The 24,252-nt window shown below is 44.8% G+C and overlaps 2 protein-coding genes across 8 annotated transcripts in view; both read right to left on the reverse strand.

Annotated features, from left to right (window-relative positions):
• PTPDC1 (protein tyrosine phosphatase domain containing 1) overlaps positions 1 to 24,252 on the reverse strand; it is a 353,990-nt gene that overhangs the window by 307,678 nt on the left and 22,060 nt on the right. For both annotated transcript variants that reach the window (XM_078661619.1, XM_078661618.1), the window contains exon 2: positions 22,234 to 22,321. The gene's annotated coding sequence lies outside the window, so the exon portion shown is untranslated. The remainder of the gene's footprint in view (positions 1 to 22,233; positions 22,322 to 24,252) is intronic.
• The window catches only part of BOD1 (biorientation of chromosomes in cell division 1), an 81,500-nt gene that overhangs the window by 37,626 nt on the left and 19,622 nt on the right, over positions 1 to 24,252 (reverse strand). For all 6 annotated transcript variants that reach the window (XM_078661622.1, XM_078661625.1, XM_078661626.1 and 3 more), the window contains one exon: positions 22,234 to 22,321. The gene's annotated coding sequence lies outside the window, so the exon portion shown is untranslated. Of the gene's footprint in view, positions 1 to 22,233; positions 22,322 to 24,252 lie in introns of those variants that run through there.

The raw sequence follows: 24,252 nt of genomic DNA on the forward strand, positions 1-24,252 counted from the left end.
GAAACGTGTTCAGATGGTGATTTTTGCATCGACGGGGACCCGGAGGATAACGCCGTCGACGATATAAGCTTTCTAGAGACTGTAATCTCCATGGATGGTTCTGAAGATTGTTTTTCAGGTTTATGTGTAAGATGGCTTTGAACCTCAGTAGGAAATTAATGCTTCCTTTTAGTGAGGTGCCTGCATCTTCTTGACAAGACTTTTTACAAGCCTTTTTCTTGGAAAACTTCAGGAGAACTTTCTGTCCTTTTAGATGTTTCCTGAGAAGCCTGTGAGGTAGAGCTCTACTCATCCTCAGACGACATCAGATGTATTTTTCCGTCTCTGAAGCCAAATCAACAACCTACCCTCTCTGTCCTTAAGGGTTTTGGTTGAAAAAGTCATACAAATCGTGCAGTCTTTTACCTCACATTGAGGGTAGACAGTAGATATAGTTCTTTTGGGGATCCTCAGTATGCCGCCTCTTCTTACTGCATGTCCCACATGACCTGAAGAGACTTTTCTTAGAAGAATCTGACATTTTGATTAGAAATCTGGAAAACTGAAGAAGAACGTGAGCAGAGCTCAGGGAGACTCCCTTTCACACGACATGTGGTAGAAAATCTGAGGAACCTAGCCTCTCTTGGGAGTGTTCTACCGGGTGCTGTCGCCTGATTGACTACTGCTTGCTTCTTTTTACAAAAGAAAATGGATAGACTATTGCAGGGACCGTTCATTGCATTGTAGCCTATGGTAGTTTTATTACTGCTGTTATTAGTATAATGTGAAACTACGACGACGGGAATGATTCAAGAATGTGAATCTATGAAAGACCCAATACTGGAGAAGCAAGTACTCAAAGTGTGGAATGGGACCTCTGCCATAACCTGGCTCACTTGTATAAAGTCTTGTTGCCATATGAGACTCTAAAAACAAAAGGGAACATCAAAGCAATACATAGGAAATAAACATTGGCATAGAAAGGAACTAGCTTGTGTGCGGATGTGCTCCTTGTGAAACAGCAAAACGCAGTCACTCAAACTGTGGCTTAAGTGGGCTGACCCCCTACTGTAGTGCACAGAAGCAAAATGTGAATGGCACAGACCGATGGCTGAAGACAGCTGGCCACTCCTTTAAAAAAATATATTGTACATATACATATTTTATTTTTATATCAGAAGGCCTAAAAAGGCAATTAGAGGCTGGATTTACGACGAATATTGTACCTAGGGTTCCTGGGATGAACTGCAAAAAAGGTTATTAGAACAAAGGTGGTTACACATGCAAATCTCTTGACATGATATGCTAGGGAAAAAATGTCATCATAAACATTTTCCTTGTTCTTCTTCTGCTCTTATGGGTGAGTTTATTTGGGTGTTAATATTTTCCCTGATCGATGCGTATATCTTGAATGTCGGCTAACTTCATTAATGCTATACAACAGTAGATATAGTATTTAAAAATGTAGTAATTACTGGGATGTGTATTAATGTAGTCTTTACTGCAAAACAACACAGCCCCTTTCAGTCTCCCTCAGAGGCCAATATTCTCAGGTTAGCAAAGACATGGCATTGGCAAGTTATAAAATTTTCCAAGAAACAGAAGTTAAAACACAACACATTTTGGGAGCGAATGAACTTCACAAAGTTAAAGACATTCGCTTTGGGGGCAACTGAACAAACCCAGCAACAATGCAACTAGAAATACATGTTGGAGGTCATACCTACTCCTTTTTTTCTTTCAAAACCCATACTATTATTTCTAATTAAATACATAACCATTAAATGCACATTCTCTATATGCTAAATATTTATCATACCGAAAAACACCACCATGCCAGAATATACAATACAAGAGGTGATGTCTGAGAGCGGTGTAGAAATGATGTACCACAACGCTTTTTTTGACACCTAAATTCTCAGGAGCTTGCCTCGCTCTCCTCTTCCGCATTGCTATTTCAATGAATACTGCTTGTGGCAGGCATCTTATAAATACTGCAATCATTTCTGTAGTACTGCACATTGCCCATACCAATCACACCGCTGAGCAGCTGGTGAAGAAAGGAAGTTTCCCATTTCTTAAGTCCAAAGCACCTCAATGGCCATTAACATACATCTAAGCACTGAATTCTGAGCATCAGTCTCACAAAATTCTGTGAACATCCAATTTTTGCAACCCATTCAGAAATGCTGATCAAATCTCCGGTATACTTTACAAAATAAACAAATACTGCAGGATTACAGAATAGAATACAAAAACAATCATGCAAACTCCCAAAACCTATCAGAGTGATATTGATGGCATTACAAGAACACACGAGACGTCATGGCAATATTTCAAAGTAAAAAATATGAAAAAAGCCTTAAGATTAAGAAGCTTCACACTTACGTTACAAAATGCTGGGTTAGTCACTCTTTTACTATTAGTTCATAGCATCTTTCCCATTATTAATGTATGGGTATTCCTACTAGCTGCATCAATCATTGTTAAAACAGACGTTGTGCATCAGTGCTACACATGCATGTATCATCCCAAAATGTCCCCAATCCTGGGCTTATGCATTGCCTGCTACTTTTCCAACACCAAAAAACATATACAATGTTACAATTCGTAAATATGATTCATTAGTGCAAAGCTTTTCATTTTAGGCAATGCGCTACAAAGCAGTACAGTAAACTCACTCTCCATTTCAGGCAGTGTATCACAATTACAAAATCTGACACGTTTGGCTATTGCCAATTCTCCCAGAATGCTTCTTGATTATAGATAGTACACAAAGTGCTTGTGAGGGTAAAAGAGTGATCCCCAATTTTTTTCCCCAGAAGGAAATAAACTTTCCCTATACCTAAAACAAACCTAGAAGGTATGACATTCTCCTTCCAACTTTGAAGTCCTTGCCAGAAGTAAATCTGATCTTTTCTAGTGAAGGAAAGCCTGGTAGAAGCTGGTGTATCATCAAAAACAAATATATTTGTGGACTTTTGCAAATGGGCAACGCTAATTATGCCTTTAACTGCCCATCCCCCAAACCTTGCATGGAATCTGTAGATATCCAGCCATTTGCATGTATAATCACACAAAAAGTAACTTTATCAATTACGACTTTCTTTGGTCTTAACTCTTAAGCTAGATTTACTTCACTGTGCTGAGTTTTATTGTGTGTTCCCCAAGCCTCCCAATTAGTCAATGTTGCTGAGCTCTATCAACAGACTATACTCCAAGTAGTCTTCAGCTCTACCTGAGCTCTTACAATGATTGTCTCCTTCATTCACTGCCATCCACTAAGTTTCCCAGGCTCATCTTTGTGTAGATGTTGCTTGGTAGTGCCGCTTCGCATTCAGGAGAACTAACGCGGGACACTGCGCACTGTTCAGACTACAGCCCTGCGCCCTTGGAGGCTCATGAGGATTAAACAAACGGGGCACAAAGGGGGAGATTGCAACATTGCTCCCTGCCGCCCGGATTGCCACGAGGACTACGTGTCCCAACAACCCTGCGCCTGGACCACCTGAGGCACATTTGGCCCCTCCCTTCTGCTGGTATATAATTGACCCTGACATCCGATTTGCGGAATGCGCGCGCCGGGCGAAGCCCGGGCCAAGGGCGGGCCCGTTTGAGCCCGTTCGAGACCGAGAGAGGCAGGACTGGGCCCCCTCCCTAAGACCCTCAATATCAACACCAACGACCATCCCTTCTCCCCAGTAAGTGGACATTTGATTAGTACTTGGTTATATTTTTGCTATAAACTCGATTTAAGAAATGGCAACTCGTGAGGGTAGAGGGAGGAAAGTAGCTGGTGCTGGCTGTGTCGCGGGAACTGTCGATCAGTTTATTACTAGGGCTACGTCTGTGTTGGCCCATGAGATAGCCATCACTGAGCGAAGACTTTCTATGGACCCCGTATTTTCCAAACGGTCATCATAGGGGGATAACGAACGCACGCTCACCTGAAAGAAACCCCCAGCCACTCCCTTTCCCTGGATCCCAGACACAGAGCCCGAGTTTGCAGCAAGTTGCAATTGCAGCCGATAGTGATGGAGATCCTTCACATCCCACTTTATTGTCGAGCGTCACATCGATAAATTTACCTAAGAACACAGTTACGTGTGTCGCAGAAGTCTATAAAGCGCCCACAAAATCTATGGAACACGCACAGGGGGCCATCCTAAAGAGGAAACGAGGAGGGACACAACAGAAGGGGAAAAAGTCCAAGGTCTGCAAGTTAAGTAAACAGGGAGAGAGCCCAAAGTCGGACCATCCATCTATTGAGCAAATACCACTAGCAAGAAATGTACTGAGCGTGGATGAAAATGCTATTGGGCGGCCACAGACCGATGATGATTACTGGGCAAAGATAGGTGCTCTTAGGTCACTGACCTTGGAGCCCCTAATAACAAGACTTATCAATTGAGAATAGGCTTGAGAAATTAGAGTCTGTATTAATCTCTACTGTGGGAGGTACTAAGAAGAAACCACCGAGTTGTGGCCAGGGTAATGAGCTGGTGAAGGCGGGAGGAGGGGATCTTCCAGCATGCTCAGGTACTACTGTATTACCAATTGAAGGGCTGGTACCCTGACCAAAGTATTCCAATAAGACAAGTACAGAAATAATCAGTGGGGAAAATATAGAACCCGTAGAGACACAGGGTGATAGCCGTAGGTTCCATGTAGAACGACAGGGCCGATCCCAGACAGTTGGTCCAGCACCAAGGAGGAACCCTACTGGGAATGAGGTAAAAAACGCATATAATCACCTAGACCTCCCCCGAGTGCTCACCATATGTTACTGGTCTGACTGGCGTCCCAGAACTAGAACATCGTAAATTGGAACCCTATGAGCTATTATTTATTTATTCAAAGTTTTATACAGCGCGAACAAGATCTTTACAGATATCAGAGCGCTTCACAGGGGGGGGGGGGGGGGAGTGGGCAACAGGAGGGTGAATAAACATAAATTGGGTACAGTACAGTAAACGATAGCATGCTAGAATAGCAGTCCTGTGCTGATATATATATATAACAATTTAAGGCGGTGCAAAGTCTTTGATCCAGCTACAATGTAGATCAGCAGGTACCAATAAACACTTAAAATAGATAATAATATAAGACGGTGCAGAGTCTTTGATCCAGCTGCAGAAGGAATCAGGAGGGCTCAGGCTAAAAGGATATCTATACCACTAGAGATCCAGAGAACAAGGGGTAGGGGCATCAAGGGGGAGATTCAACAAACTGATGTGCACCGTATAGTAATGGGTAGTAGGTGAGTAGCATAATAGGATCACAATCATGCATGAGTATGAAGTTATTGGTCCATCAAATAATCAATGTTACAAAATCGATGCAAAGTCTCTGAACTACAACAATAAGGTTCAGGTGAACTTGGCCATAAGGATGGCTTTCACTTCTTTCTTGAAGGGTGCAGTGGAGGAGATAAGCCTCGTTTCCGGAGGGAGTGCATTCCAGATCCTGGGTGCCATCCCTGAGAAGGAGCGTTTGTAAGTTTTTTCCTTACGGAATCTGCGAGGTTTCAGGAGCAGACTTTTTGTACTTCTATTGGATCTCGAGCCTCCTGATATAGACAACTTTTGAGTGAGGTAGTTGGGTGCCTTGAGGTGTATGGCCGAGTGTGTCATAACGGCAATTTTCAGCTGTATTCTGGCTTAAAAGGGAAGCCATTTCAGGGATTTCAGGTCAGGAGTTATATGAGAGTGTTTCCTTGAGCCAGTAATGAGTCTCGCGGCAGCATTCAAGGAGGCTCTTAGGGGTGCGGTTGTTGCTAGAGGGAGTCCGCTGAGGGCCACAATTCCGTAGTCTATGCGGGGGAGGACTAGGGCTTGTACAGCAGTTTGGAAGTCCTTGGCTGGGAGGAAGGGTTTGAGTTTCCTCAAAGTGTTGATTTGAAAGTTAGCTCCTTTCGTTGCTTTGCTAATGTGCTGTTGCATATTGAGCTTTGCGTCAAGTGTGATACCCAAGGATTTCGCAGAGTCCACGATGGTGGGTCGGACATTGAATGCTGTTAGGTGATTGAGCCAGATTTGGGTGGTGGTAATTTTCGCAGGGGGTGATATCAGGAGGAACTCCGTTTTCAGCGCATTTAGCTTGAGGTGATTGTCGGCCAACCACGATTGGGTGTTTCTGAGTGTGTAGTTCAGAAGTTTGATATCTTCCGGGGATTGTACCTTTAAGTAAAGTTGAGTGTCATCGGCATACATATGGAAGTGTACATTGGATGCTTGGAGCAAGGAAGCAAGTGGTTCCATGATGAGGTTGAACAGCGTGGGTGAGAGGGAAGATCCTTGTGGGACGCCTAAATCTACTGGCACAGGTGAGGACAGCACATTGTTGATCTTGAACTTCTGAGACCGGTTGTGTAGGAAGGAAGTGAACCATTTGAGCACAGTCCCTGATAAGCCCATTCTGGTATTTAGGAGTTCCAATAGGTTCTCATGTTTGACCGTGTCAAATGCTGAGGAGAGGTCCAGGAGGATGAGGAGACAGGAGTCGTTGCGATCAAGGATTTGGAGGGCGTCATCAATTATGTGTGTCATGGCCGTTTCCGTGCTGTGTTTCGCTCGGAAGCCTGATTGATGAGGGTCGAGGAGTTCGAATCGGTCAATGTGTTTTGTTAGTTGGAGTTGCACACATTTTTCCAGTAGTTTGGCCAGAGTGGGGATATTGGTGATAGGGCGGTAATTGTTTAAGTCAGCCGGGTCTGCTGTAGGTTTCTTGAGTATGGGCGTGACTTGCCCCACCTTGAGGGAGTCTGGGATGAGACCTTGCTGAAGGGAGCTGTTAATGATTTTAGTCCAGAGTGGGAGGAGTACGGGGGTGAAGTCTCTTACAGCACTAGCAGGTAGGGGGTCTGTGAGGTGATTAGAGGGCTTCAAGGTGCCGAGCAGCTTGTGTATTGCTTCTTCAGAGTAGGTGTCGAATGACGACCAGGATGCGTTATTTTTAGGTTGGGTGTCGGGCCTTTTGATGTGGCTCGGGTATCGACTTACATCATTAAGGAGGTCACACCTTATGTTGTCGGTCTTTAGCTTAAAGAAAGCAGAAAAGTCTTCACAGTGTGGGATGTCGTTTGTTGTGTCGTTTGATAGTAAGGGTTGCGTCTTCGTTTGAGTTTTGACTAGTTCGAACAGTTTTCTTGGTCTGTTTTTGCTTGGTCCAACTGAAGGCTGAAGAAGTCAGCTTTCGCACGCTTGATTTTCCTAAAGTAGGCATTTCTCTTGTTCTTAAGCGTTTTGCGATGCCGTGATGAGGGGTCAGATCTCCATGTGCACTCTGCCATTCGCATAGCACGCCTGTCTTCATTGAGTCTGCCGTCATACCAAGGGTTCAAGATCTTAGTGGAGACTCTCTTTAGTTGCAGTGGGGCGGCTTCATTAATTATTGAATTCATAGAGTCGAGGTAGTGGTCAGTCAGTGATTGAACATCAGAGGAGTCAGGAGGGGGAAGGAGGCGATTGGAGAGGTGGGGAGGCAGGGAGTTGGGGTTAAGATTCTTCATGTCCCTTTTCCAGATCTTAGATTTGGTGGGTTGAGCCGTGATAGGTTTGATTTTTTCATTAATGAAGAAGGTGATAATGTGGTGGTCTGACCAATCACAAGGTTGGATTGCCCCTAGTTGGGTAGAGTCTTCGTTGGCGATGATGAGATCAAGTATGGAGCCTTTGTCATGTGTAGGGCTGTTGCATATTTGGGTGAGGTCAAGCGCGCTAAGGAAAGTTTTGAGACTATTCACCACTGCGTCTTTCTGATCGTTCCAGTGGAGATTGAAGTCACCCAGGTAGATTTGTGTGATCTGCCGACCAGCGTTGGATGAGATCGTGTCCATGAGTTGTTGGGTGAAGATGAGATTGTCCCCAGGTGGGTGATAGATGAGATGTAGAGCACATACTGGTTTGCCCTCGCTGGAGATATCAAGACAGAAGAGTTCACAAGACGTGAGGGAGGGGGAAGTGACTTTAGCAATAGAGAGGCTGCTCCTGAATATGCATGCGATTCCCCCGCCCGTCTTACCGGTCCTGTGGAGTCTAATGATGTGGTAATTGGGGGGAACTAGTATGTCCTAATATCTAATAACTAATAACTAATATCTGCTATTCAGGCTAGGGCCCTAAGCTATTTTTACATCCTCCCAGACTCTATGCCTAACCAGGGTAACCACGAGTTTCCAACGGGGAGGTTGGGCCGGCCAGCTATGATGATTGCAAGGGTAAATGGGGAGAATGGTGAGCAACTGCCAGCAGTACTGCTTAACAATAGATTTAGTGTAATGGATCTGGTGGATTGACTGCCACCAATCGATACACGGTACAAAAGGGGGTGGTGGTGAAAAAATACACGCCAGGCCATAACTCCGGAAGAATATGTCATCCCAGGGACAACAGTGAGTGCGGACCTAGATCAATATCAAAGAACATGTGGTGGACTAGGGGTCAATAAGGACACATTGTTTACCTTAGTCAAAAGAACGGCAGAACTGGAGACTGCTATCCCCCCAAATATGAGCAATTATGGTAGTGGTACAGTTGAATATCTCCCAGCAGATTTTGTGCCGACCTCCAACGGAACTTGTACCCTTGGGGTGGCAGATAGACCTCCGCAGGAGAAAAACTCCAGGACAAGTGCACAATTGACTTCTAGGTCCCCTAAAATCTTATCTTGGAATATAGCAGGCCTCGCCTCCAAACTAGACCAACTGGATTGGGGGGAATATATTGATTCTCACGAGATATGCTTGTTCCAGGAAACTTGGGCAGCAGAGCCACAATAAAGGGCAGGCTTCGTAGCATACTGTGAGGGTGCAGTGAAAGGTCCAAAGGGTAGACCGTCGGGGGGATATGCATATGGGTAGCCTCCCATCTAGGATGTAAGATCAAACGAGTAGAGACGCAGTCCCCAGACATCATATGTATCCTCTGGTCATACAAGAAACTACCGAAACTTGCCATTATTAATATTTACTCTCGACCAGCCCAGAGTGGTGGGATATCACTAACGTTAGACTGCCTGCTAAATTTTCTGAATTCACTGGAAGGGAATCTAAACTTTATAATCTGTGGAGATTTCAATTGCCACTTTGAACCGTTAAATGGAATTCTCCAACCAATTACTAGTGAGGAGGACGTCACTTGGGCAATTCCGGCACCCAATATATACTCCATCTCTCGATGGACTCCTCTAGTTTTGCAGCTAACTTCCTTAACTTTGACTTTCTCTTTAAGGCCCTGCAATGGTCGGTTCCCTGGCGATAATCCTCGGCGACCGACCTTTAAGAGGTGTGGACAGGCCACGGTTATCGATTATATTCTGATTAGTGTAGGGATATGGCATAATGTGGTGGACTTCTCAGTAGTAGAACGCAGTGAAAGCTACCACAACCTCCTAGTTATGGAGTTGGATTACCAGTGGGGGGGTATATGTTCAGGTGGAGTTCTTGAGGAGCCATATCAAAACAACTTGGCTGTTGTAGATGGAGGGAGACGGATTAGATGGTCTAAGGTAAACCAATTGGCGGAAATAATGTCATAATTGTACATAGGCATTATACCATTGTTAGAAAGGGTAAGCGTTGCTGCAGAAAATTCAACCAAGCTTGGTGTTAACAGTGACCTAGGCAAAATACACGAAGAAATGGCTTGGGTTTTGGCGCACTTCTTTTCTACTAGTAGTCCTATCAAACATAAATCTGGTGGTGATAAAGCATCTTGGTATTCGAAATCTTGTAAGGAAGCTAAACTAGTTTGGTTAACTTCACTAAAAGGGGCCGATATCCTCTGCATCAAGAAAGCTAGGGGGGCTAATAAGAAAATATTTACAAATGCAAAGTCTGAGTGGGAAATAGACAGATGGAAGGAGATCAAGAAGGCTTTGAATTTAAAAGACAGTAGAAGCTTCTGGAACTTGGCCCATTCCGGGAAAGCGGAAGGTAGAACCACCCTTGATCCTAACATCGATGCCTGGCACTCATATTACAAGGAATTATATTCTACTTCCCTCGCTGACATAAGTGTGAACGAAATCGCAGACTGTAATTTTAATCCGGATATCTTATTTGAAACACCCCCGTGTACTATGGGAGAGGTGATATCTGCTTTGGCTAAGTTGCAATCTAATAAAGCGCCATGATTGGATAAAATCCCGGGGGACTTGTTTAAAAGTGAGCAGGCAGTCTGGGCTCCCTATTTACTAATATTATTTAATGTAATCTTGTATGGCCTCCCGGCACCGCCTACGTGGGCTGGTGCTGAGATTGTTCCGATTTACAAAAAAGGATCCCCGCTTGAACCATCCAATTATAGGCCCCAATTAGCCTCATTGACGTTTCACAAAAACTTTTCGGGAGGGTATTATTAGGGAGATTACAGAAGTGGATGGAAGACCATGATATATTAGCTCTGCTCCAAGCTGGCTTTAGAGCAAATATTTCAACTGTAGATCAGCTCTTTAGGCTGCAGTTGATATACTGGAAGCACGTGGTTTTGGAAGGTGGGAGTCTCTATCTTACCTTCGTGGATTTGAAATCCACGTTTGACATGGTTGATCGTGACCAGTTATGGAGTATCCTACTGGCCATGGGGGTACCACCCTATCTTTGTCTCCAACTCAAACGCCTCCATAAGGGGAAGTATGCCAGAGTAAGATATGGTAAAGATGCTTGACTGACAGCCCCATCCCTGTTGACAAGGGGGTGAGACAGGGCTGTGTGCTCGCGCCGACCCTCTTTTCACTCTTCCTAAACGGCCTAATTGAAGATCTACTTGCCGTGAAGGACTTGGATTCCCCGAAAATATCATCCCGCAGATTTCCTACATTAATGTTTGAGGGTGATACTCTGCTCCTCTCTAAGTCACCTATGGGGATGCAGCAGGTTCTAAAGGAATTCACCCAGTTTTGTAAAAGGAGGAAGCTTTTGGTCAACATTAACAAAACAAAATACATGGTCTTTAATGCCAAACCGACTACCTACCCGCACCCAATAATGAACGACATAGCCCTTGAGCAAGTCCATATTTTTGAATATTTGGGCCTAACCCTGAATGATAAGATGGGCTGGGGCCCACAAATTGATAAGGCTAATTTGAAGCTCACTCAGGCAATAGGGGGATTATTGAAAGTCCAGAAGAGATGTTCTTCTAAGGCTATAAGCCCACCGCTAGAAATATACAAAGTACAAGCGCGGTCGGCTTCTCTCTGAACTTTGGGGTCACAGTTCAACAAATGCAACAAATGCATTAACCCTCACTGAAAATAAGTTTATTAGACGCATTATGGCTTTGCCAATAAACACACCCCATGTAACCCTCAGGATGGACTTGGGTATCCTCCCAATGGTGGACTTAATCTCGAGCCAACCACTGCTCTACTGGCAACGGCTATGGGGCACACCTGAGTAGAGACACTATAGAGAGGAACTCAAAGTACTATTATCGTCACTGGGGGCCGTGGGTAGTATACCGTGGCTGTCTTTTGTGAGGGACTCTTTTCGTGCCATTGGTAGGGAGGACTTATGGGTTACCCCGGAGGAGTCCTGCCCAGCTATCCCCAAAAAAACTTTAGCCAAATAACTAAGAGATTTTAAATTGACTATTTTAATCCAGGCGACTGGAGTAACAAGCCTGACGTATAGGTTTCTGGATTTTAAGTCACACTACCAATTTGAACAAGCCTTAGATTTAATACAGCCTGCATTTGCAAGGAGGTTGTTTCTCCAATTTAGATATGGGACCCTACCTCTTTTTGCAACAACCAATAAGTGGTCAGATGACGCCTTTTATCTTTGCCCTGGATGCCAAGTGGCTGAGGAAACAGAAATACATGTACTGTTCTTCTGCCCGGCATACAAGCAGGCCAGTTCTAAATGGGTCATACAATTGTGTAGAAACCTGGGTATTAGGGAACATTGCGCATTTTATAGGATTTTTAAATCTGCATCCCTAGTGCATGTGGTTTTAATCTCTAAATTCCTCCTAGCTATGTGGCTTAAACGAAGGTACTTGTTGGAAACTGATATTTAGCTAAATGTGACCGTCTAAAACTTTTTGCTATTATTCTCGAGTATTTTAAGGGATTATCTGATATGTTTAATAACGTTCTTAAAGTTTTTATTCTAAATTATATTCTTAATATTAAATCTACTTAAATGACTTTTGCTCGAATTAGACAACTAACCTTATCCATCCTTACATATGCCAATGCCAATGCCACCAAGAGACTAGATTGTATACTGTCATAGGAAATGTATTACTGTTGTTTTAACTTATATGTGCTTTTATGACTGTAATAGTCGCAATAAAGTAATGATGATGATGCTTGGTAGTGATGTGTATTTCTAGAAATCTTTCTTTCTTTGGTCTCACAGTACGATTACCTCGCATCAATATGCAAGCATAGTGCAGGATCCTTTACTTTACGAGGGTGCACTTTATGTGGGTGTCGTAGGTCTCCACCTCAATCTTTGACCTCAAGCTAGGATTGTTCCGATGCAATACATTTCATATGGTGTTTGTTCTGTGAGAAACTTAAGCCTCTTTCTGTATATGTGGCTGAGCTTTGGGTTCTGTTCTCACAGCAGGACTTCTTCCATGACACTAGATAGCATATTCATTGTAACCTGAATGGTTGTTGCGTTTTGATATCCTGGAGCCTCTTGGTAAGCTGAGCGGTGATGCAGAACATGTGTGTTGCCATAGACTAGTTTGCAGGCGAGTGATGGTTCTACAGATCTTGAAAAATTTTCTGAGGATTTTGAGAATGTAGATCAAAGGAGGAGGCGACCGTGCTGATTTGGCTGGTCATCAAGAGTTGGTTGTCACTCACTATCCCGAGGTTCCTAGCTTGAGTGGGTGGAATGGTTACTGGTGCGAGTTCGGCTGTCTACCAGGCTGAGGTTCACAGTGAGGGATCTTTTCCCAAGAGTACCACCACAGCCTTGTCTACGTTGAGCTTCAGACAGCTGGTCTTCAGACATGAAGGTTGTGAACTTACTCCTAGTGTTGGGAGTGCAGTCACAAAGAGAGGATCCACCGAGTGTCACCGGCACACAGCATGATTCTAATTCAGTGGGCTCGGACGATGTTTGTGTGAGGTGCCATGTAGTTTTTAAACAGCATAAGGTTGAGTGAGGATGCTTGGGGACTCTGCAGATAAGGGTTGTAGCAGCAGAGGTGTAGTGTCAGGATGACCAACTGGTTGGGTCTGGTGATGAAGGAGATGAGCCAGTGAAGCGAGTCTGCGTATGACTGCTTCGTGAAGGTGTTAAATGAGGATGGGTGGGACAGAGTGTTGAATTTGGCAGAGAGGTCAAGCAGGATGAGTGGAACGATGTCTCCTCTGTCTGATCAGGTGGATGTCGGTGGTGGCGGTAAGGGAGGTCTCCGTGTTGTTGTTTGGCGGGTGGCAGGGGGAGGAGGTGGTCGGCCAGTCATTTGTTGGCAACTTTTTCCCAGGACTATAGCTGGGTAGGGAAGGAGATTAGTCATTAGTTTACCGCAGTCTTCAGGTCGACTGAGGGCTTTTTCAGATGCTGTAGAATGGTAGCTTGCTACCACACATTTGGTAAGGTGGCTGCCGCAAGAGAGTAGTTGAGTATCGGGCAAGTGCAATGCAGATGGCGTCAAATCCTTTGGTGAAAATGAAGTGTGGGCAGGGATCTGATGGGGATCCTGAGTGAATGGAATACATGATTAACATACTTTCCGCTGTGATTATAGTGGGCTTGCAAGTAATTCTGGTTTTCGGTGTGTTCGACTTGTAGTGTTGGAATACAGCGAGGGTGGATGGGTCTGGTTGGGGAGCAAAGTTGTATTAGATGTTGATTTTGTGGCTGAAGTAAAGCAAGGGTTGGGTGCAAAGCTGAAGGTGGGAGAGGTGAAGTTCTTTACTATGGCAAAAATGTCTTTGGTGTTTTTGAGACAGCTCCAATTTGTTTGGTTAGTGCTAATGGTTTGGCGGATCGGAGTTGCTGAAGGCTGATTTGCAGGCGCTTTGTGATTTTCGTCATCAGCAGTAGAGTTGCTTGAAATGGCATTTGGTGAATTTCAGTTCTTCAGTGTACCAGCTTACGTGTGGTCTGCTCTTATGGGTAGTAATGGTCTTGAAAGGGGCATGGGCATGTGCAGGAGGCAATCCATGCATTGTAGCCCAGGATAGATTATGAAAGGTGGTCATGGTGCCGGAAGCAGGTGGTTTGAAGCTGCGTGGTACCGGTTTATTCAGGGATCCAGTTGCACCTGGTGGCTTGGAAGGAAGGGGGAGACGTTTCCGCAATGGTGGGGGGTAAATGGGGCCAACCGGATGAGGGAGTTGTGGGTTCAGGTGTGGAGGTGGGCTTATCTACTATGATGTTGACAAAGTTGTTGAATATAGGGCTGAGATGTCCGGCGTTGTGGAGGGCGGGGCAGGACAGGTGGGGGTTGGGGGGAGTGGACCTTCACTCATTGAGCGAGTCATATTGTGTTAAGGTTCTCCAGGAAGTTGCTGGGAGCTCAGGTCTGTGTGGTCTTCCTGTTGGGAATTGTGCTAGAGTAGAATCCTTACCAACGCTCATAACACCAAAGAACTCTTCTCCATCATCAAAGAATATGCCAAACCCTGCAGCGAAACAAGAGACGTCACACCCACCCAGAACCTCTGCAACAGACTTAGCACCTTTTTCTAACTCAAGATCATCTATGAGAACTTCGATAACCAAGACCTCCGCATCGCTCCAGCTCCTCCTCCTAGCGACACCACCCAACAGACCCTGTTCAATTGTACCCCACTCACAACAGAATACACCTTAAAGACCATGAAGAGCATCCACTCCGAGGCATCCTCAGCCTCCTGCCCACCCCATATCTTCCGCAGAGCCGCAACGCCATCGGACCAGAAGACTATCAACTGCTCCCTCGAGACCGCTACATTCCCCAATGACTGTGAACACGCCGAAGTCATCCACCTCCTGAAGAAACCCTCCATAGACCTCAAAAACTTCAGACCCATCTTCCTGCTTCCATTCCCATCCAAAGTAATCGAAAAGGGCGTCAACACCCAGCTAGAAAACTTCATAGAAGCTAACAAAGTCCTGGACATCTCCCAATCCGTATTCCGCAGCAACCACAGCACCAAGACCGCCCTACTCGCCGCCTCCGACTACAAGAGCTCCCTCTTCGAACAAGGCCAAAACTAGCCACCAGACTCCACGACGCTACCATCCAGGTAAAAAAGGCCCATCGACTGGATATGCTCATTTCTCACTGGCAGAACTGAGCGAGTCAGACTCCCGCCCTAACACTCGGAATCAAGAGAGACCAACTGTGAAGTGTTTCAAATATCCTCCCTCAGCCTCACCCTCTTCAACATCTACATGGCCCCCCTCGCAACCATCGTTAGAAACCACAGCCTCAACATAGTTTCCTACGCTGACGACACCAAGCTTATCCTCTCCCTCATCAACCAACCCAACATCACCAAACAACTTGAACGAAGGGATGAAAGCTGTCGCCACCTGGATGAACAGCTGCCCGAACTCAGCTCTGACAACACAGAAGTCTTCATCCTTGGCTCCACCCCCGCCACATGGTACGACTCCTGGTGGCCCCCAACCTCAGAACCCTCCCCCACTCCCACCCCAACCCGAACCAGACGGACCACGCACGAAACATCAGCAGCATACTAGACTCAGCGGTCACAATGAACCACCAGATCAACGATATATCCTCAGCCTGCTTTAACACCCTCTGCTTACTCCGAAAAACGTTCAGATGGATCCCATCAGAATCCTGAAAAACTGTCACGCATGCTCTCATCAGTAGCAGACTGGACTACAGCAACGCTGTCTGTGCTGGGATCAACAAGAAACTACTTCGCAAACTCTGGACTGTCGAGTACGCCGCAGCCAGACTGATCCTAGACATTCCCGATCGCAGCCACATCACCCAACACCTCCGCGATCTTCATTGGCTCACAATCGAAAGAAGACTAACCTTAAAAATCCTCACCCATGCATGCAGGGCCCTCCACAACACAGGACCAACATACCTGAACAACCACCTCTCCTTCCACTCACCCAAAAGACACCTCCGATCAGCTGACCTCTCCCTGGCCACCGTTCAACAAATCTACAAGACCGTAACGGGAGACAAGTCCTTCTACTACCTGACGGCCAAGAACTGGAACGACTCCCCCCCCCCCTCTGGCAAATTCCCCCACTGCTTCAGTTCAGGAAGGACCTCAAGACCTTTGTCTTCGAATGACCTCAGCACTCACGGAGCCGCACCCGCGCATTGAGACCCTTGTGGGTGAGTAGCTGGGCTTTACCAACCCGGATTGACTGAAAGTGCTGGAGTCTAGCACCAGCAGGGCGATGAAGTCAGCATTTTCCAGGAAGTCAGTAGAGAAGAGCTCCTTCCAATAGCCACTAGTCAGTCTGAACGAACAGGGTTACTGGTGGAATGGCATGTTGACACTAATATTAGTCACCACAGAGAAATGGTTAAGAGGGCTCCATGAATCCATGCAGAATATTTTGATTTGAAAGTACTCTCTTCCCAGATCAACTGGTTTAAAAATACTCTTTGTAAGAATGGCTAGGTCATCAGATTGGGTAGACCTTCTAGAAAGGCTGTTAACATGTCCTGGTCATATGCTCCACAGTGGGTTACAATCACTGAGAAAAGCCATCAGATGCTCTATCCCTTTGTCACTGAGCTAAAGAATTCTAGAACTGCTTTGCCATAGACATCTATTTGGTCTATTGTTATGATACTTAAGAACAGATGCACTGCAAAGCCCCTAACTTCAGATCCTCACAAGCCAATTGACAATCCTCAATTTAGAGAATCTTCCTGGGATGGCTCCTGCAGATTATCTTCTATATAGTGACAATATCTTCTCCTAGAATTCCATTCTACCCCAAGTGCCCTAGGTAGAATAACGAGCACATTATACTGGGTGCTGTGTCGCTCAGTGCTGAAGAGCAAACTGCAGCTGCATAGTGACAGCTCTAAAGTTCTGGAACAAAATGAGACCACGAGTTGCTATGAATGGTACTGTAGGACTGCAGTGTCAAGAGGGGAACTATATCTTCCCCTCACCAAACTCCCAATAGATGCTTGAGAACATGCATCAGGATATATATACGGAAAAGAAAGCAAAACTGGTTTCATTGTAGAAAAAGAAATGTCAGCCCATACAAATTGTGTCCTTGCGCAGTGGGTGGCAGATAGTCAAAAAATCATCCTATTTCTCAGTAATAAATTAGAAAACATGCAGGTCATAATTTACTAAATTCTTCAAGCAGTACATGAAATTCAGCAGTGCAGTGTTGCGCAAAAGGTAAAAAAAAAAAAAAAAAAAAGGGCAGTGCCATATTTACAGACAGTTGCCTGCTGATACATTGGGTTAGACCGGGGAATTGGGGCACAGAAAAAATCCATAAATATAACAAGAGGAGAAAAGCCATGCGAAACCCCGGCACTCAGCGCTTTTCCTGAACTTTTTTTTCACATAAAGCCCATGCAAAGCAAAACCAAACGACAGATGGCATTGCAGCCCAATATATTGATACACTCTGAGCCTTTCAGAGACGACGAGAAGAATCCACAGTCTTAAATGTAGCACGTTTTTATATCAATACAGTCTATACCAAGAATGGACAGCGTCTTGTTACATACATCTTTTGAAAGTCTTATGAAGATACTCAGAATTGCCACTTTAAACACCGATAATGTTTTGTCACACAATCAAAATCGTCTGCATTGTTTCAAAGGGCGTACTCATTACAGTTGCAATAGTTTAACGTAATCATTACCTTTCCGAAGCCTCACTCAGGCGATACATATCGCTTGGTTTGCAGCTGGCTAAACGAAGGGCGGCCTGCAAATGGTTAGGGGCCCCGAAATTTAAAGATTGGATGCATGACCGAATATTAAGGAGCAACTGACTATTAATGCAGTATTGATGCCTATCTCGTCCCGGCCTCTGGACATCTGTGAGCCCTTACGGACATACTTAAAGGAACAATCTGCTAAGGAGAGTACGGTAGAGGCAGACTCTGAATGCTCAAGGACCACGCAACCAACAGCTAGACAGACATGGGTATGGGTGGGGGGAATCCATGGGAAATGCAGAATGTGCAGCTGGAACCGTTTACGTGTCTTTTCAGTGGGAGGTAACAAGTAACCAAAGTGGTGCAAGGAATAGACGAAATATGTATGTGGCTGCTGAAATTGTGCCTGTATATACACCAACCACACCATCTCGCTTTGTAAGGCTGGCTGTTACAAAACCACTGCCTTTCCCATATGTCCGTCATACTCGCAAGTAGCTCAATAAAGACGTGGCAGTTTCCCAATCGCGAGTTGTTGAGAATGAACACTTACAAGTGTGCTGAATAATTAGGTTAGAGAACACTGTATTCTGTACAACCCATAACTACTCCTCATAACTCGACTTAATTGGGAGGACGCGGTCCATTCCTAGAACTGCTGACTATGGAAGTGGAGAGCCTGGTTCGAGTCAAAGTATTAGTTCAATATCACGTGATTGTGGGGAATCACGTAACATTCCTGTGCCTAAGAAAACCAGTTTGCTTTTCGAGTTAGCTATGTGGCGTAACATATAGAGCTGCCGACTTTGGGCCTGGGGAACCATGTTAGAGTCTCGGCGCAAGCTCTACAAAAAATATGCTGATGATAACAAATAAAATTAAACCATGGTTGAATTCCCTTCTGCACATACAAACAGCTTGGAAGCAAAAAACAAGTCGGCGGGAGAAGCATGGACAGGTACTCTCAGAACAAGTTTGATGGGCAGGGAAAAAAGAAATGCAAATGCTGTATGTGTTTGCTAACATAAGCTATCAGCACCAAAACAAGATAAGCACGTTCTAGACAGGCGGGCAACGTAAAAGAGCAGCTTATAGCCACAAAACAAGATAAGTCCATTGTGCTCAGGGAGGTGCGTTGTCCTGGCTCCAAAGCGAAAAGGCAACAACAACAAAAAAAGAGTGCCCATAAGGTATCCTAAATAAAGTGAAGAGTAAGAGCACATGTAACAGGGGCATTCCTCATGGGAGGTTACAAACGTTTAAAAGGAGGGCCTACTAACATTCACAAAAGAAAAGCAGGCATTTACAAAGAACAGTAGGAGGACCCAATGAAAATGAATTGGGGGGGTGCTTGAAGCCGGTATTGTAGATACAGCATGTCTCGAAGAGACTGCGCGCATGCGCTGCCTAATCAAGACCGAAAAAGGACTGACGAATATGGGATCTGGATGCCTTAGGGGTCTGTTTGGCCTCATGTTGCACAGCCATCATTCTAAACCATTAAGTACATGGTTCAATGATCTCCACAAGGTGGCTATAGCATTTTTATTACAAATATCAACACTTTAAAAGTGATAGCCCTTATGGCAAGGATAAATTTATATTCTCCTTACAAAGGCCTCACCCTTTTACCTCCTCTAGAAAACCTCTCACAGTTTACTTTTTCAAATAATTTAATTGCCCATCATGGGTATGACCCGGAGATCTGCACCTCAGCTAGTGAATCTTCAACTTCCACTTTTGGAAAGTGCTCTGCTTTGTCTGTTTTTATATACCCTAAATAAACATTGAATGTAAGCATGATGGTTCTACACTTGAATGTAATATTGCAGACATACAAAATCAATGCAGAGAATGTACCTCTGGCTTGCACAGTATGCCTAAAAGGGTTATACCGACACTATTCACTTCATGAATATGTTTATACTTGTACTTGCTGTGTGGTCCTAGTGCTGCTCGTAAGTATGTGACAGAACTTTCATTCATACAATAGATAGGTTGATTCTCCTTATGAAGATCAGATCACTGACAGTATGCAAATGTCTCTTGAAATTCTTTGAACTGATCCTGTGTTCAGTCCAATTGTTGTCACTCTGGATCCCCCACAGACCCATGCCCTCACCACATCTTCAACAAAGCAGACTCCATCATAGCTCCGCACCTCCGAGACGTCATCAACTGCTCCTTCAACTCCGCTACCTTCCCAGAAGACTGGAAACACGCTGAACTCACCGCCCTTCTGAAAAAACCAACAGCAGACCCCACCGAACTCAAAAACTACCGCCCCATCTCGCTTCTTCCATTCCCGGCCAAAGTCATCGAGAAAGCTGTCAACAACCAGCTCGCCGCCTTCCTCGAAGCCAACAAATCACTCGACCCCTCACAATCTGGCTTCCGAGCCAAACACAGCACTGAGACCGCCCTCATCGCAGCAACAGACGACATTCGAACTCTGCTGGACAATGGAGACACAGTCGCCCTCATCCTCCTCGACCTCTCTGCAGCCTTCGACACAGTCTGCCACAGCACCCTATTACAACGCCTCAGAAACATCGGAATCCAAGGAAAGGCACTGGAATGGATCACCTCGTTCCTCACCGGAAGAACCCAGAGAGTCCGCCTCCAACCATTCAAGTCCGAGGCCTCTGAAATCATCTGCGGCGTACCACAAGGATCCTCACTCAGTCCCACCCTCTTCAACGTATACATGAGCCCCCTCGCGGCCATAGCCCGCCAACACAACCTCAACATCATCTCTTACGCGGATGACACTCAACTGATCCTATCTCTCACCAAGGACCCCAGCACCGCCAAAACTAACCTACACGAAGGAATGAAAGAAGTCGCCGAATGGATGAAACAAAGCCGTCTGAAACTGAACTCAGACAAAACAGAAGTCCTCATCTTAGGTAAATCCCCCTCTGCATGGGACGACTCCTGGTGGCCGGAAGCCCTCGGAAATGCACCCATCCCGACAGACCACGCACGGAACCTTGGCGTCATCCTGGATTCTTCACTCTCAATGAACAGACAAGTCAGCGCCGTATCCTCTTCCTGCTTTAACATTCTTCGCATGCTCAGAAAAACATTTCGCTGGATCCCCTCCGAAACAAGGAAAACAGTCACCCACGCTCTAGTCACGAGCCGACTGGACTACGGAAACACCCTCTACGCAGGCACCACCGCTAAACTCCAGAAGAAACTACAACGAATCCAAAACGCCTCAGCCAGGCTCATATTAGACATCCCACGCAGCGAACACATCTCTGGTCACCTTAAAGACCTCCACTGGCTACCCGTCAATAAGAGGATTACTTTCCGACTGCTTACCCACGCACACAAATCACTCTACGACATCGGACCAGATTGCCTCAACTCTCGACTGTCCTTCTACACCCCCTCCCGCCAACTTCGCTCTTCCAGCCAAGCCTTCGCCACTGTACCTCGCATCAACAAGACCACCATGGGAGGCAGATCCTTCTCATACCTGGCTGCCAAAACATGGAACTCACTCCCCGCTTACCTTCGCCTCACCCAGAATCACCTAGCGTTCAGAAAGCAGCTTAAAACGTGGATATTTGACAAATAATCCTCCTCCCCTTCCTAAGCGCCTTGAAACCCTCTGGGTATGTAGTGCGCTATATAAATGTTTTGACTTGACTTGACTTGACTTGTTCACAAAAAACGCTGGCAAGAAAATAGACTTAAAAACTCGGAAGTTTATGTGATTGTATGGAAAATTGAAACACAGCTGAACATGATGCAACTATCAAGAAACACATTCACTCAAGTGCACTAGGACTGCAGACTGAAATATAAAGGATTAGAAGAGACTTACACAAGAGCCACTGGAATTACCCATTTCCGCAGTCATTATATCTTCTGCATTATGGGTTTGTCACGTTATCTATCATCTGCAGCATAAGCTGCGGTTTTTAACACATCATAAACATTTGTTTCTAACTCAAATGTATCAAAACGTACTAAAAATGACAACATGTGTAGCTGCGCAGTTGATAGCCCTATAGTAAAGGTTGACTAGTCACCTTTTAGTTGTTTATTGATATGTCTGGGTGTTAAACTGGTACCAATGAGGTGAAATCTTTGCTTACACAGTGTTAACGTAAGTAAAAATAGCAAACACCACATCACAAAATGTGCTGCTCTACAACACATAATTTGCCTTTTCTTGCAGCATTATCTATGGTCAACCCTGCCACTTAATGTGTCCTCCCCTGCCAAATAATTCCAGTGGCTCTGTTCACAGTACATTTTTGACAAAAAGTGGGAGAAAAACAAAACGAAAGGAAGTCATGCTTTATCACACTGGCACAAAATGTTGTGAAATGTGTAACATATACACAGGAACAAATGCGCAAAGGTTAATACATTTACCAATGCAAATATATCTGAATCTTAAATAAAATAGGTAGCCTTACCGGTTTTAGTAAATTTCTTGTGTTAGATCCAGAAAACCATATCAAGCAGGGATTTTGCTGTGCTTAGGTCATGACACTGATCGTTCATCTGTGGGGGGAAAAAAGGAATCCTTCAGTTGTGGATGGTCACCTCCAGGCTCATAGCGCAAGTATCTTTTGCTTCAACTACATCTATGCTTTACTTAGACAATCATCTCTGGCAAGAGGATGCCAAGTTGCTTTTAAAAATACAAAGCAATTATTTGGCAAAGGAAGCAACGGAAAACTCATTGCACCAGTCCTGTAAATTAGATGGATTCTAGGAGCAAGAACAGTTGGAAAGAAAGGGAGAGGCACTCAACTGATTCATCAGCTACATGGTAAATGCATTCATCACCCTAAGAGCATATTGATATTTATTTATAGCATACCATCTAGATTTGTGGCTTTGTCAGTGAAGTTCAAAGGATAAGCAAATCAGAAGGCAATTGGCAAATAACACTCTAAAGAATCAGAACATGGGCTTAAGGGTTAAGCCTGAAGGCATTAACAATAATGTTCCATTATTGTCTCAGTTCAAGTACAAGTGGATTTAGGGACAGGAGTCTTGAGGCAACAAGGTGGGATTTTCAGGAAATAGGCACTTAATCCAGTAATAAAAAGGTGTAAAGGGAGAGATCTTCCAATAGACTGGTGCAGTCAAATTTACAAGGAACACTGCTGTAATCCGTGACATGACTGCATGGAAGGGGCATGTTCAGGCAGATTGTATGCAGATTTAAAACTTCACATCTGGTTGCAAGGCAGTCATCAAGGTTCCCAGACACCCACAGGGGTTGAAAAGCACACCTATGTGTCTGGCTGTAGGACAATAGGTTAGTATGCCAGAGGAAACGGAGAGGAGTGCAGTTCAGAAGCAGGTACAGTGGTGGTAAAAACAGAGCTAAATTTTGTTTTCTGGATGAATTCAGCAGGAAGGCGCGTAGGCCCTTCCAGTGACTTATTCCTGCAAAAGAAACAGTGATCTGTGAGTGGAAGGAGGGTAGAGGGCGAGGGTGGCTATCGATAACCAGGTTTGTCATGTGCTTAAGAGAAACCAAACAAAGGCAGTAACCCTATGAGAAGCGGGGAAACAAAGTATTTGTAGAATGCCTACGGAACAAGAGATTGAGGGAAAGTGAGGAGGATGGGAGGAACAAAGCCTCACGAGACTGAGAAATGTAAGAGAAGAACCAACGCAAAGCAGATCATATTATTCAGAGGATGGATATTGTTTACAACAGTAGAGTGATCGACTGTATTAAATGCTGCAGAAATATCAAGGACTAGGAGGATAAAGTAAGACGGTTATGATTTGATGGGGTTAAAAAGATAAGACATGCGAGACAGGTCAGTCTGTGGGAGTGAGAAATCCAGAGACCCAGTTGAAAAGAGCTTGCGAGAGTTTAAATGATGAGGGTGGGCAAAAAGTGAGGCTAGAGAGCACCTAGGAGGTGACGGTCACAGGTTTACCAATTTAGAGAATGAATGGCTCAGATGACTTGCCTTGCGTATAGACATAAATTCCAGGGGTGTGGAATTTAATAAAATATCTACTTGCCCATGGGGCAGGCTGCTTCATAATTCTACTTGTCCTGCTGTAAGAAAATCCACTTTTCTCTTTTGTACCATGCAATGCGGCAACAAACTATGGCAGAATCTCATTATATAAGAGCTCTGAAATAGCTTCTCTTATTATGCCAGGACTCCTTCATAGCAGGGTTTGAATGCTAGTAATACTCTTATGTTGCCACGTTAGCGCAGGTCTACATACTGTGGATGAAGGGAATGGTAAGCAGCATTTCCAGGGTTGGAATGCCCTTTTGAGTTTATGCAAACCTACTAACTTGCATATTTCAAGGGTTTTCACCAACTCCTTTCTAATCTTTTCCTATGCTGAGAAATGTTGGAAATGTACTCCTGACAATGGCAGACATAAAACTTCTTCCAGGGTTGGGAAAGAAGTGGTTGGAGGAAAAGAACTTTAAAACACTCAGATTT

This window comes from Lissotriton helveticus, chromosome 9 (assembly GCF_964261635.1).
Source record: "Lissotriton helveticus chromosome 9, aLisHel1.1, whole genome shotgun sequence".
Taxonomy (NCBI): domain Eukaryota; kingdom Metazoa; phylum Chordata; class Amphibia; order Caudata; family Salamandridae; genus Lissotriton; species Lissotriton helveticus.